This window comes from Suncus etruscus, chromosome 5, assembly GCF_024139225.1.
Source record: "Suncus etruscus isolate mSunEtr1 chromosome 5, mSunEtr1.pri.cur, whole genome shotgun sequence".
NCBI classification, from domain to species: Eukaryota; Metazoa; Chordata; class Mammalia; order Eulipotyphla; family Soricidae; genus Suncus; species Suncus etruscus.
This window is the reverse complement of record NC_064852.1, coordinates 156,722,202-156,733,701: the sequence shown is the minus strand read 5'-3', so window position 1 is coordinate 156,733,701 and position 11,500 is coordinate 156,722,202. Positions and strand designations below refer to the sequence as shown.

The window sequence follows — 11,500 nt, the reverse complement described above, 5'->3', positions numbered from 1 at the left end:
ACTGAGCAGGATTCCCAACTGCCCCACGATGCCACATTATTCATGAAACTTTTCTGGGGTTCTGAGATTTGGGGCCCCAAATCAGTGTATGTGGCACTGAGTACTGAACCCAGATCCCTCTGAATTGTATGCTCAGCCCCGTGCCCTCAGTGGGACTATACAGCACCCTGATGCCTTGGAGACTTGACGTTGGAGACATGGGTGCTGCCTGGCAGGGCCAGAATGACAGTTTGAAGGGCCTGAGTGCCCCCAGAGCACCCCAGAGTCCCAAATGCCACATGGTGCGGCACGGAAATCAAGTAGAGAAAGCGAACACAAGTCTGCAGCTGAACAGACAGATGGAGATGGGCAGGAAATCCCCAGACCAGCTCTGAGCCCAGCACAGAGCTGATGATGCCAGTACAGACAGAGGCAGGCAGCCCTGCACACAGCAATGAAGTGGACAGGCCTGATCCCCTGGATGACTGGCTATGGCCCTGGTGGGGCCTGAGAATCCCCAGCAGTCCAGCCCCCCAGCTGATGGGGGCAGTGCTGGCAATCAAAGTACTGGGTACTGTCAAATGGTTCAACCATTCATCCAGAATGGTTAGAGATTTATCAACAAAAATGACAACAAAAATGTTCACTGGACAGCTATTAAGAGAAACAATCCCAGGAAGTTTTTGTGTAGCACTGGCGATGGGTAGACTGTGGAGTTTGATGTCCTGACAGGAGAGGGACCAAAAGCTGCTAATGTATCTGGACCTGGCGGAGTGGCAGTGAAAGGTAGCAGATATGCCACCAATCTACATAGGTTCTGTCGATTCATCCCCCAGCCTCAATCAGCTCCCCCAACACCCCTGGTGGCAGAGGCCACCACAGATGGGACAGAACCAGGCAGTGAAGGGGAGAGAGGTGAAGACTCCAGGCAGCATCCCAGATGTCAATGCCCACTGCCTTTCTTCTGCCACAGACGCTTTGTGCGAGGAGCTCAGCCCCCAACCTGCAGCAGCTTATTGAGATCACTGATGAGGTAGAAGCCAAACAAACAGCCCTATTGGAGGGAGACCAACAGCAGGGAGATGAGCACGGGGTCTCCCCACCTGGATTCCAGCCTAGGTTTTTCTGTGCCAGGTGACCTCAGCAGCCTACCACAGAGGGTGAAAATGATGAAACCAGTCAAAACCCAGGAGAAGCTGCTTTCAGAACCTCCTACACTTCCAAAAAACTTTCTAGCCACATGCGGCTCTTTCCACTTTTAATGCGGCTTTTCTGTGTGCCGGGCAGCCGCTCCAGGAGTCGGGACTCTGCTCCTAGCCTCTGTCAGCGCGCACCCTGTGTGGCTCTCAAAATCAATTTCTATCGTGGTTTTGGCGAGATTTGGCTCCGTTGAAAAAAAAGTTGCCGATCACTGCTCTGGGTTACTCTCCTAATCCTATTTGCATCAGTCTCTGTGTTGCTGGTTAAACTCTGTGTATGTTCTGCCTGCATAGATCCTAATAACTACTCTTCAGTTGTATGCCCCACTGCAAACAGATAATTATATATCCAACTCTAGTGGTTGAATATTAGTTTACACAGTTCTGAGGGAAGTAGAAGCCGGTCTAGAGGACAGGCCGGTGTGGGGTGGGCAGGAAGGACACTTGGGATATTGGTCATGGGAATTTTGCACTGGTGAAGGATTTTATATATATATTATATATGTGTATTATATTATATATTTTATATATTATATATTAATATGTATATTAAAAATTGAAAAAGAAAATAAAAGATAAGGCCTCCCAATTCTTACCACAAGCTGTGTTCTTTACACTGACTGTATAGAAAGAGGGAGTACAGTCAATGCACCCTATATACACCTCAACCCAGGCCCTTTGCCTGGCCTGTATTGTGAATGGGGGGACAAAAACAAAAAAATATATTAGTTTACACAGTTCTGGGGAAATACATAATGTTACTAGATCTTTAGTGGTTTTTGGCTATCCTAGCGAATGTTTCCCAATTACTATGACGCTTCATTGTGTACAACATTTAGCAACTTATTCTGAAACTAAGTATGCGTAAAAATGTTCTAATGTTTTTGTCCACAGAAATCTCTGGAAAAGGAATTTGGATACTATAGACTCTTATTACAGGGCTCATTATAAAATTTCTTTAGCAAACTTATGTTCAAACTCTATCTTCAGAAATGTTCTTATGAATTTGATTAGAGAAGTTATGAAAAAGGAACTTGGATACTCTAGACTCATATTACAATGCTTGGTGTAAGAATGTTTAAGAATGGGGCCAGAGAGATAGCATGGAAGGATGCTGGTTCGAAGGATGCTGGTTCGAATTCCGACATTCCATTTCATAGGGTCCCCCGAGCCTGCCAGGATGATTTCTGGGTGTAGAGCCAGGAGGAACCCCTGAGTGCTGCTGGGTGTGACCCAAAAACCAAAAAAACAAAGAAGAATGTTTAAAAACTTGTTTACAAATTAAATGTATCTGCAGAAAGGTTCTAATGTTTACGTTCAGAGAAGTCCATGAAAAAAAAATTGTGATATGTTTAAGATAGAATTTGGAAAAACTGACTGCTTTGAGAATGCACAATCTAACCTAAGAAGTTTTTACAGTCAAGTCTACCCTCACCAGCATTGATTCCTAGGAATTAGAAAATTTCCTCACCATCTTACTTGATGCTACAGGTTTCTTTCCTTTTTATTTCCCCAACTTTTACTGTGCCTATGCAAATTAACAGCCACTTTTCTAGCTCCTCTTTGGGGGTTCTCACCTCTTTTGGAGAACAATAGAACAAAATTTATGTAGCCCTTCTCAACTTTTTGAACAAAGAGTGGAGGTTGTTAGATTACACTCTGCTTTTACTCAAAATAAAGGCAGTCCCCAGCTTTCTCTTTCCTCTGACATGTAAAAGTCCACTTAGATTCACTAGATTAAGTTTATAAGTACTTTTGTCTCTCACTTGACCCTCCCTGCCTGGTTGAATTTGAACTGATAAATAGAGGTTTCTGTTTGGTGGGCCCAGAGAGACTGTGAGGTCCCTCATGACTGGCTTGCCTCAGACCCACTCACCAGGTTTGGATATATGGCTCGTGGGCCTTTTTACATCAAAGTGCGTTAGTTGTTACTTCGGTGAAATGATCTGCTTAGGCGGAAGTTCCTATGATCAAACTCAACAAACCTTGATTCTTTTTTTTCCATAAGAAATTTGAAAAGCAGGGCCAGAGAGATAGCACAGCAGTAGGACGTTTGCCTTGCATGCAACCAATCCAGGATGGATGGTGGTTCTAATCCCAGCATCCCATATGGCCCCCTATGCCTGCCAGGAGTGATTTTTGAGTTCAAAGCCGGGAGTAACCCCTGACTGTCACAGGTTGTGACCCAAAACAAAAACAAAAACGAAAGAAAAAGAAAAATTAGAAAAACGATGAAGGGGTTGAGACACTTGTCTTTCAGGCTACAGACCTCGTTGGAGTCCTGGCACACATGCACCCCTGTTGTGACCCGGTCCTTGTCCGCTAGTCCCTGAAACACATTTGAAAGGGTTTCCCTGCGACACTACACCCACAGACTCTGGACTGAGATTCCAATCCAGTCTGCAGGGTGACAGGCTAGTCGGATGGTCTGCTGGAAACCTCCTAGTTTAGTCCTTTGTTTAAATTCATTCCTTCTCCAAGTTCCCAGTCTCCCAAGATAGCCACTTTGCGGACCCAAGTGCATGGTTTCCTCTTGCTGATTGGCTGCCTGGAAAGTCCTTCCTGGGTCAGTTTCAAATTAGTGAAGATGTTTTGTGTGACTCCAGATCTATGATGGAAGCATCATCAGTACAAATTCCTGTCACATATCAAATTCAATCTTTGCTGCTCAACCAAGGTTATCTGATATGTGGGCGGCCACCGTGACAAGGTTTACCTCATCTTGGACCCGTATCTCCACAAAAATGTTGGCACACCAAGAAAATCTTTGCCACACCCAGTGGCACTCAGGGATTTCTCCTGGCTCTGTTCTCGGGAATCACTTCTGGCAGATTTAGGGAACCATGTGGGATGCTGGGGATCGAGCACAGGCTGAGGACTTCCCTTCAGAAAATAATGTTGCCTGCACAGACACAGCCCAGCTCCACAGTGTCTGTCAGCCCCTCGAACAAACCCCTTTATGCTGACACAAAGTCGTCACTGAAGGGGACACAGAAATGCAGGGTCCTAGGAAAAGTTAAAGTTTGGGGTATTTTTGTTTTGTTTTGTTTTTGTTTTTTTGGGGGGGTCATTACATGGCAATGCTCATAAATTATTCCTGACTCTGCCCTCAGAATAACTCCTGGCAGGCTCAGGCATCAGATGGGATGCCAGAGATTGAACCTACGTGGGTTGTGGGCAAGACGAAAGTCCTCCCTGCTGTTGCTATTGCTCCAGCTCAAGAGTTAAAGAATCTTTTTTTTTTTTTTTTTTTTTTTTTTTGGTTTTTGGGCCACACCCGGCGTTGCTCAGGGGTTACTCCTGGCTGTCTGCTCAGAAATAGCTCCTGGCAGGCACAGGGGACCATATGGGACACCTGGATTCGAACCAACCACCTTTGGTCCTGGATCGGCTGCTTGCAAGGCAAACGCAGCTGTGCTATCTCTCCGGGCCCGAATCTTAAGGAGCTTTATGATCCATCAGTGGCACAGGGGGTCCCAGACCCAAGTTCTGCCTTTTAGGGAGACCCTCCTCCTAGGGCAGAAGTTCACCAACAGACACCTGGGCACAGGAAAGGTGCTGGGAAAGAGGGCTCCAGGATGAGGTGGATGGGCGGGGGGGACTCATTAGCCTGGCCTTTGTGGGTTATTCTGCAGTGCTTGCTTGAAGCAGGTCCCCTGGAGTCAGGCTGTCCCATGACAGTCCTCCCGGCGCTTCCATGGCCTGCCCTGCCCCACCCAGGTCCATTTTCCTAATCAGCAGTTTCTCTTGCAAGCTCAGACAGGGCTGTGAGGCCCACCTATGACCTTCCAGAGATAGAGTCTCGAGTGCCACTTTAACCCAAAGGTGAAAGCAAGAAGTTCAAGACCAGCCAACATTGGACTCCAGGGCCACGGGCTCCCTGACCCCAGGCTTGTCTGCTTGCTCATCAATATGCGCCAAGGTAAACATCGCCTTGACAATTACAACTGCCGAGGCAACCCCCAGTTAGCTACCAAGGGTTGGTAGCCCTTAGGGAGGGTGCAGGTTTGAACCCGGCTCCACACAGACCTCCCTCAGCATTACCATGAGTGGCCCCTGAGTTTGAAGCTGTGAGTAAACCCTGAGCACAGAGCCAGGAAGAAGCCCTTAGCACCGCCGGGTGTGACCCCAACACAAAAAGAAGCAACTTGGGCTCTGATCTGGACAGTACCTTTGTCTGAGGAACCCCTCAGGCTGCTCTGCTGAGGGTGACTTGACTTGACTAAACTCCTCTCTGCATCCTTCCCCACCACCAGCTTCACCCACTCTCCAAGTCTCTCAAAAATCTTCATTTCTACACAAAAATAAAATACAAAAATCCCTTCCTCACACTTATATTCATTGCATCCCCATCTGCTGCCTCTCCCCAGCTCCCTGCATATTCTGCTGCTGCTTTTGCTTCATTTCTACTCCTATTTCAGGCGGACACTGGCTAGAAATGCTGCAGTGTGCAGCTGCCCTGCCTCAGGTTCCCTAGCAGTGTTCCTGCCTTCAAGACACTGTGGGTTTCCGGGGTGCAGCATAGTGCAGCCTGCCCTGGGGGCTGGTTCCCCAACACAGGCTCCTCGAGGACATGTTTCTGTCCCCTCTCCCTTCTGTCATGGCTCCCACCCTTCTCCCTGTCTCTTCTATCCCAGCTCTCACTTGCCCTTGCTTCTTCCCTGCTGATCCTGGGGCCCATCACCTAGATTCTACAAAACAGGTTTTACAAACACATCAAGCGGAGTGAGTCTGCAGGCAGAGCCCACCAGGGTGGCTGCGAGTGCTGCCTAGGGGCATGTGTTGTGAACCCAAGGGTCACACACATTTTTTTAGGTTTTATTTATTTTTTCTTTTCTTAGGCCACAGCTGGCAGTGCTCAGGGGGTTCCTCTGGCTCTGCATTCAGGAATCATACCTGGCAGGCTCAGGATCGGGAAATCAGGCACCAATACACACAAGAGAATGTCATTCTTCAAAGGATTAGTATGCAGCCAGTATGTTTGTTATCAAAGCTTACAGGACCAACCGACTACGATTTCATGGTCACTGTTTTGGGAGACTACAACTAGCAGTGTTCAGGGGCTGCTCCCAGCTACTTGCTGGAGATGGTGGGGAACTTTAGGGGCATACCCAGAGGCACTCAGGGCTTACCCCTGGCTCTGCATTCAAGAATTACTCCTGGCAGAGCTTGGGGACCCTATGGGGTGCCAGGGATCAAACCTAGGTGGGCGTGGGCTGCCTGCAAGGCAAATGCCATCCCCGCTGTGCTATATCATTTTAGCCTCAGAAATGAAGTTTTTTTTATGTTTCTTTTTAAATCTTTATTTAAACACCATGATTACAAACATGACTGTAGTTGGTTTTAGTCACAAAAAGAATACCCCCCTTCACCAGTGCAATATTCCCATCATCAATGCACCCCATATTCCTCCACCCAGACCCCCTGCCTGTATTCGAGACAGGCATTCTACTTTTCTCACTCACTAATATTGTCATGGTACTTGTTGGTATTCTAACTGCACTCACCCCTCCTTGAAGTGAGCTTCATTTTGTGAGCCCGTTCTTCTGGCCCTCATCTCTGGGCATTATTACAAAAATGCCTTTTATTTTTCTTAACACCCATAGATAAGTGAGACTATTCTGTGTGTGTGTCTCTCTCCCTCTGATTTATTTCACTCAGCATAATAGTTTCCATGTCCACCCTTGTATAGGAAATTTTATGACTTCATCTCTCCTGAGAGCTGCATAATATTCCATTGTGTATATGTGTCACAGTCTCTTTAGCCATTCATCTGTTGAAGGGCATCTTGGTTGTTTCCAGGGTCTGGCTATTGTAAATAGTGCTGCAATGAATATAGGTGTGAGGAAGGAATTTTTGTATTTCATTTTTGTGTAGAAATGAAGTTTTTTTTTTTTTTGTTTTTTCGGCCACACCTGTTTGATGCTCAGGGGTTACTTCTGGCTAAGTGCTCAGAAAATGCCCCTGGCTTGGGGGGACCATATGGGACGCCGGGGGATCGAACCACGGTCCTGATCCTTGGCTAGCGCTTGCAAGGCAGACACCTTACCTCTAGCGCCACCTCGCCGGCCCCGAAATGAAGATTTTTGAGAGATTTGGAGAGTGGGTGAAGTTGGTGGTGGGGAAGGATGCAGAGAAAGGAGAGTTTAGTCAAAGTCAAGTCACCTTCAGCAGAGCAGCCTGAGGGGTTCCTGAGTGGGAAAATGGACTCAGCCCTGAAACACCCTCAGTTCAACCCACACACGTGAGGCCATTGCATCTCCTCTCTCTGGGGACCTCAAGGGAACCTTCCCAAGACTGGGCCAGGCAGCCTTAGATCAGTTCCTCACCTCTCTGATTCAACCATCATTTCTCAGATCAAGCCCTCATCCTTTGAATCAATTCCTCACCACTTGGGTCAATCCCCAGTGGATCAATCCCTCATCACGGGGCCAATTCCTCACCCCTCAGATCAATCCCTCATCAATGGATTAATCCCTCACCACAACTGACCCTGTTTGACCCTGTTGTCACCTTTGGTCCACCAAAGCACTGTCCCCATCACAGGGGTCCTCTGTCACCTGCTGCCCAGTCTGCTCCCATCTGGCTGCAGCTTCCAGACTATTTCATCCCTGAGCATCGCCAAGCCATGTCCAGCTACTATTCGGAGAACATGTTTGTTTGCGTTGACAATTGCTGAACTTTGGACAAGTCCAGCCAGTTTATAGGCTCATGGGTGGGGAAGATTCTTGCTAAATGTCTTTTGATTGAGGAAACATCCCTTTTCTGTACAGCAGGCATTTCCCCTCAGGAAATCTACAACTTAGATCTTATCAGTCCTCAAGTTCTGTTTTTTTATTTTGTGTGTGTGTGTGTGTGTGTGTGTGTGTGTGTGTGTGTGTGTGTGTGTGTTTGTAAAATTGCAGGAACAAACAATCTTCTCATTCAGGACTGATCTGTCAATTTTTTTTTTTGGTTGATTTTGAGGCCACACCTGGAAGTGGTCAGGACTTCTGACTCTACACTCATGAATCATTCCCTGGCAGGCTCAGGGGATCCTGTAGGATGGTATCAAAGCCAGATTGGCCTCAGGCAAAGCACTTGCTCTTACCTCTAAACTATCTCTATACCCCCCTGGTTTGTCAATGTTTCAAAAATGTCATTTTCAAGTCATGAAATTAGACTATTATGCTGAGTGGAATAAGTCAGAGGAAGATGGATATTGAATAATCTCACTAATTTGTGGGATATAAAAAAGAAAAAGGGAGCCCAGAGAGATAGCACAGCGGTGTTTGCCTTGCAAGCAGCTGATCCAGGACCTAAGGTGGTTGGTTCGAATCCCTATGTCCCATATGGTCCCCCGTGCCTGCCAGGAGCTATTTCTGAGCAGACAGCCAGGAGTAACCCCTGAGCACCGCTGGGTGTGGCCCAAAAAACAAAAAACAAACAAAAAACAAAACAAACAAAGAAAAAAAAAGATAATATGGTAACAGTATCTAGAAATAAGAGAAAAGGGCCAAGAGGATCAGTCCATGGTAGGAAGCTTCCCATATAATGGGAGAGTGTAGTTAGTCCAGAGAAGGGATCAGTGATAGTTAGAAGTTGTCTGTCACTCAGGACAAGAACTGGGTGCTGAAAAGACATGAAGTGATCGGCATGACACTTCTTCATTAACAATTGTGCAAGACAGTGATTAAAAGGGAAAAAACTGGGGAGGATTCCTGGTAGGTAAAATTCCTGCCCTTGGGGCTGGAGTGATAGCAAGGTGTGTAGGTCGCTTGCCTTGCACACAGCTAACTCAGGTTCAATACCCAGCATCCCATAAGGCCCCCTGAGCCTGCCCAGAGTAATTCCTGAGCACAGAGCCAGAAGTAACTCCTGAGTGCCCCAAGGTTTTTTGCTTTATGATGCTGTAAATATAAAGCTTTGCTCATGACATAACCCCACACACACCCTCTCCAGAGCATCCCCTCCTCCTCAGATGTTCCAGTGTCCACCCCAGCCCTCATTCCTCCCTGGTCACCTCCTTCCCGCCAAAGCCAGTCCTCATTCTCTCTTGTGTCTGAGGTCTTATTATCTGGGTTTGTCAACTTTTGCCACAAATTCGGCTGCTCCAGCTGTCTCTCCTATCTAAGCCCAGATGGCATCTTTGGGAGGAGGCCCAGGGCTTGCAGTTTGTATGTTGTGACCAGCCCTCCTTGGAACCAGTGCACAGGCCTTCAGCTAGGTCTGGGGAAACAGGGCAAAGCCCCACCAATGGAACCCTGACTGGGGGATGAGGTAGTGAAGGGGTCACCTGGATCTGAGTCTTATCACTTCCGTGCAGAAAACAAGCCCCGTTTACTGTGTGCAGGGGTAAGCTCCCCGGTGTTTCTCCTGGTGTGCCCACAACTTCCCCCTCATAACATGCATGATTCAGGACTTGCACGATGCCAACAAGGGTTCAATTCCTGACATCCCATAGAGTCCCCTAAGCTCTGCCAGGATTAATTTCTGAATACAGAGTCAGAAATAACTCCTGAGCACTGCCAGGTACGAGTATCCCCAAAATAAGACAAATAAACCTTAAACACAAGCACAATTGTTCCCCAAAGTCTCCTAAGTTGCCCAATGGTTATGTCACCCAACCCCACTGGAGTCTTCCCACAGAGTTTATTCTATAACTAGTGAGACTAAAATGGACACCCCAATGTCCTCCATCTCCCCTCCCCAACCCCTTGCCTGCATGTAAGACAGGCATTCTGTTTCTCTAACTCACTTCCATTGTCATGGTAGTTGTCAGTGTAGTCATTTCCCCCAACTGAACTCACCACTCTTTGTGGCAAGCTTCATATCATGAACTGGACTTTCCATCCCTCATCTCTATTGTCTCTGTGCATTATTACAATAATGTTTTTACTTTTCTAAAACCCACAAATGAGAGAGACTATTCTGTGTCTATCTCTATCCTTCTTAATTATTTCACTCAGCATAATAGATTCCATGTCCATTCATGTATAGGAAAATTTCATGACCTCATCTCTTCTGAAGGCTGCATAGTATTCCACTGTGTATATGTACCACATTTTTTTTTTTTTGGTTTTTGGGTCACACCCGGCGGTGCTCAGGGGTTACTCCTGGCTGTCTGTTCAGAAATAGCTCCTGGCAGGCACGGGGGACCATCTGGGACACCGGGATTCGAACCAACCACCTTTGGTCCTGGATAGGCTGCTTGCAAGGCAAACACCGCTGTGTCTCTACGGGCCCATGTACCACATTTTCTTTAGTCACTTATCTGTTGTTGGGCATCTGGGTTGTTTCCAGATTCTGGCTATTGTAAATATAGCTGCAATAAATATCGGCATGAGAAGGCACTTTTGTGTTGTGTTTTTGCATTCCTAGGGTATATCCCCAGGAGTGGTATTGCTGGATCATATGGGTGCTTGATTTCCAGTTTTTTTTTTAGGACTCTCCATATTGTTTTCCATAAAGGCTGGATTAGACAGCATTCCCACCAGCAGTGAATAAGAGTTCCTTTCTCCTACATCCCCGCCAGCACTGATTGTTCTTATTCTTTGTGATGTGTGCCAGTCCTGTGGCGTGAAATGGTATTTCATTGTTGTTTTGATTTGCATATCCCTGTTGATTAGTGATGTGGAGTGTTTTTTTTTTTTTTGGTTTTTGGGCCACACCCAGCGGTGCTCAGGGGTTACTCCTGGCTGTCTGCTCAGAAATAGTTCCTGGCAGGCACGGGGGACCATATGGGACACAGGGATTCGAACCAACCACCTTTGGTCCTGGATCGGCTGCTTGCAAGGCAAACACCGCTGTGCTATCTCTCTGGGCCCGATGTGGAGTATTTTTTTTTTTTTTTTGGTTTTTGGGCCACACCCTGTGACGCTCAGGGGTTACTCCTGGCTATGCGCTCAGAAGTTGCTCCTGGCTTCTTGGGGGACCATATGGGACACCGGGGGATCGAACCGCAGTCCGTCCTAGGCTAGCGCAGGCAAGGCAGGCACCTTACCTCCAGCGCCACCGCCCGGCCCCCTATGTGGAGTATTTTTTCATGTGTCTTTTGGCCATTTGTATTTCTTCTTTGAGGAATTGTCTGTTAATTTCTTCTGCCCATTTGTGATGGGGTTAGAGATTTTTTCTTGTTAAGTTCTGTCAGTACCTTGTATACCTTATATATTAGCCCCTTATCCCTTATCTGATGGGTTGCTGCAGGCTGCTTCTGTTCTGCAACGCCTGGACAGATTTCAATGATTTCAGAGAAGTGGAATTACACGAACTGGCATGCAATGAAATATAGAGAAAATGAAACCACACAATGAATGTATGAGGAAACATGTTCTGGCAAGCGT

At 47.0% G+C, this 11,500-nt stretch overlaps 1 protein-coding gene and 1 non-coding gene across 2 annotated transcripts in view; both read left to right on the top strand.

The window, feature by feature from the left end:
* The window catches only part of LOC126009489 (ly-6/neurotoxin-like protein 1), a 245,391-nt gene that overhangs the window by 169,964 nt on the left and 63,927 nt on the right, over positions 1-11,500 (top strand). The window lies entirely within an intron of this gene.
* LOC126010112 (small nucleolar RNA SNORA51) lies at positions 1,758-1,890 on the top strand. The gene has a single exon (XR_007496248.1). It is a non-coding gene; the product is annotated as a small nucleolar RNA SNORA51 (small nucleolar RNA).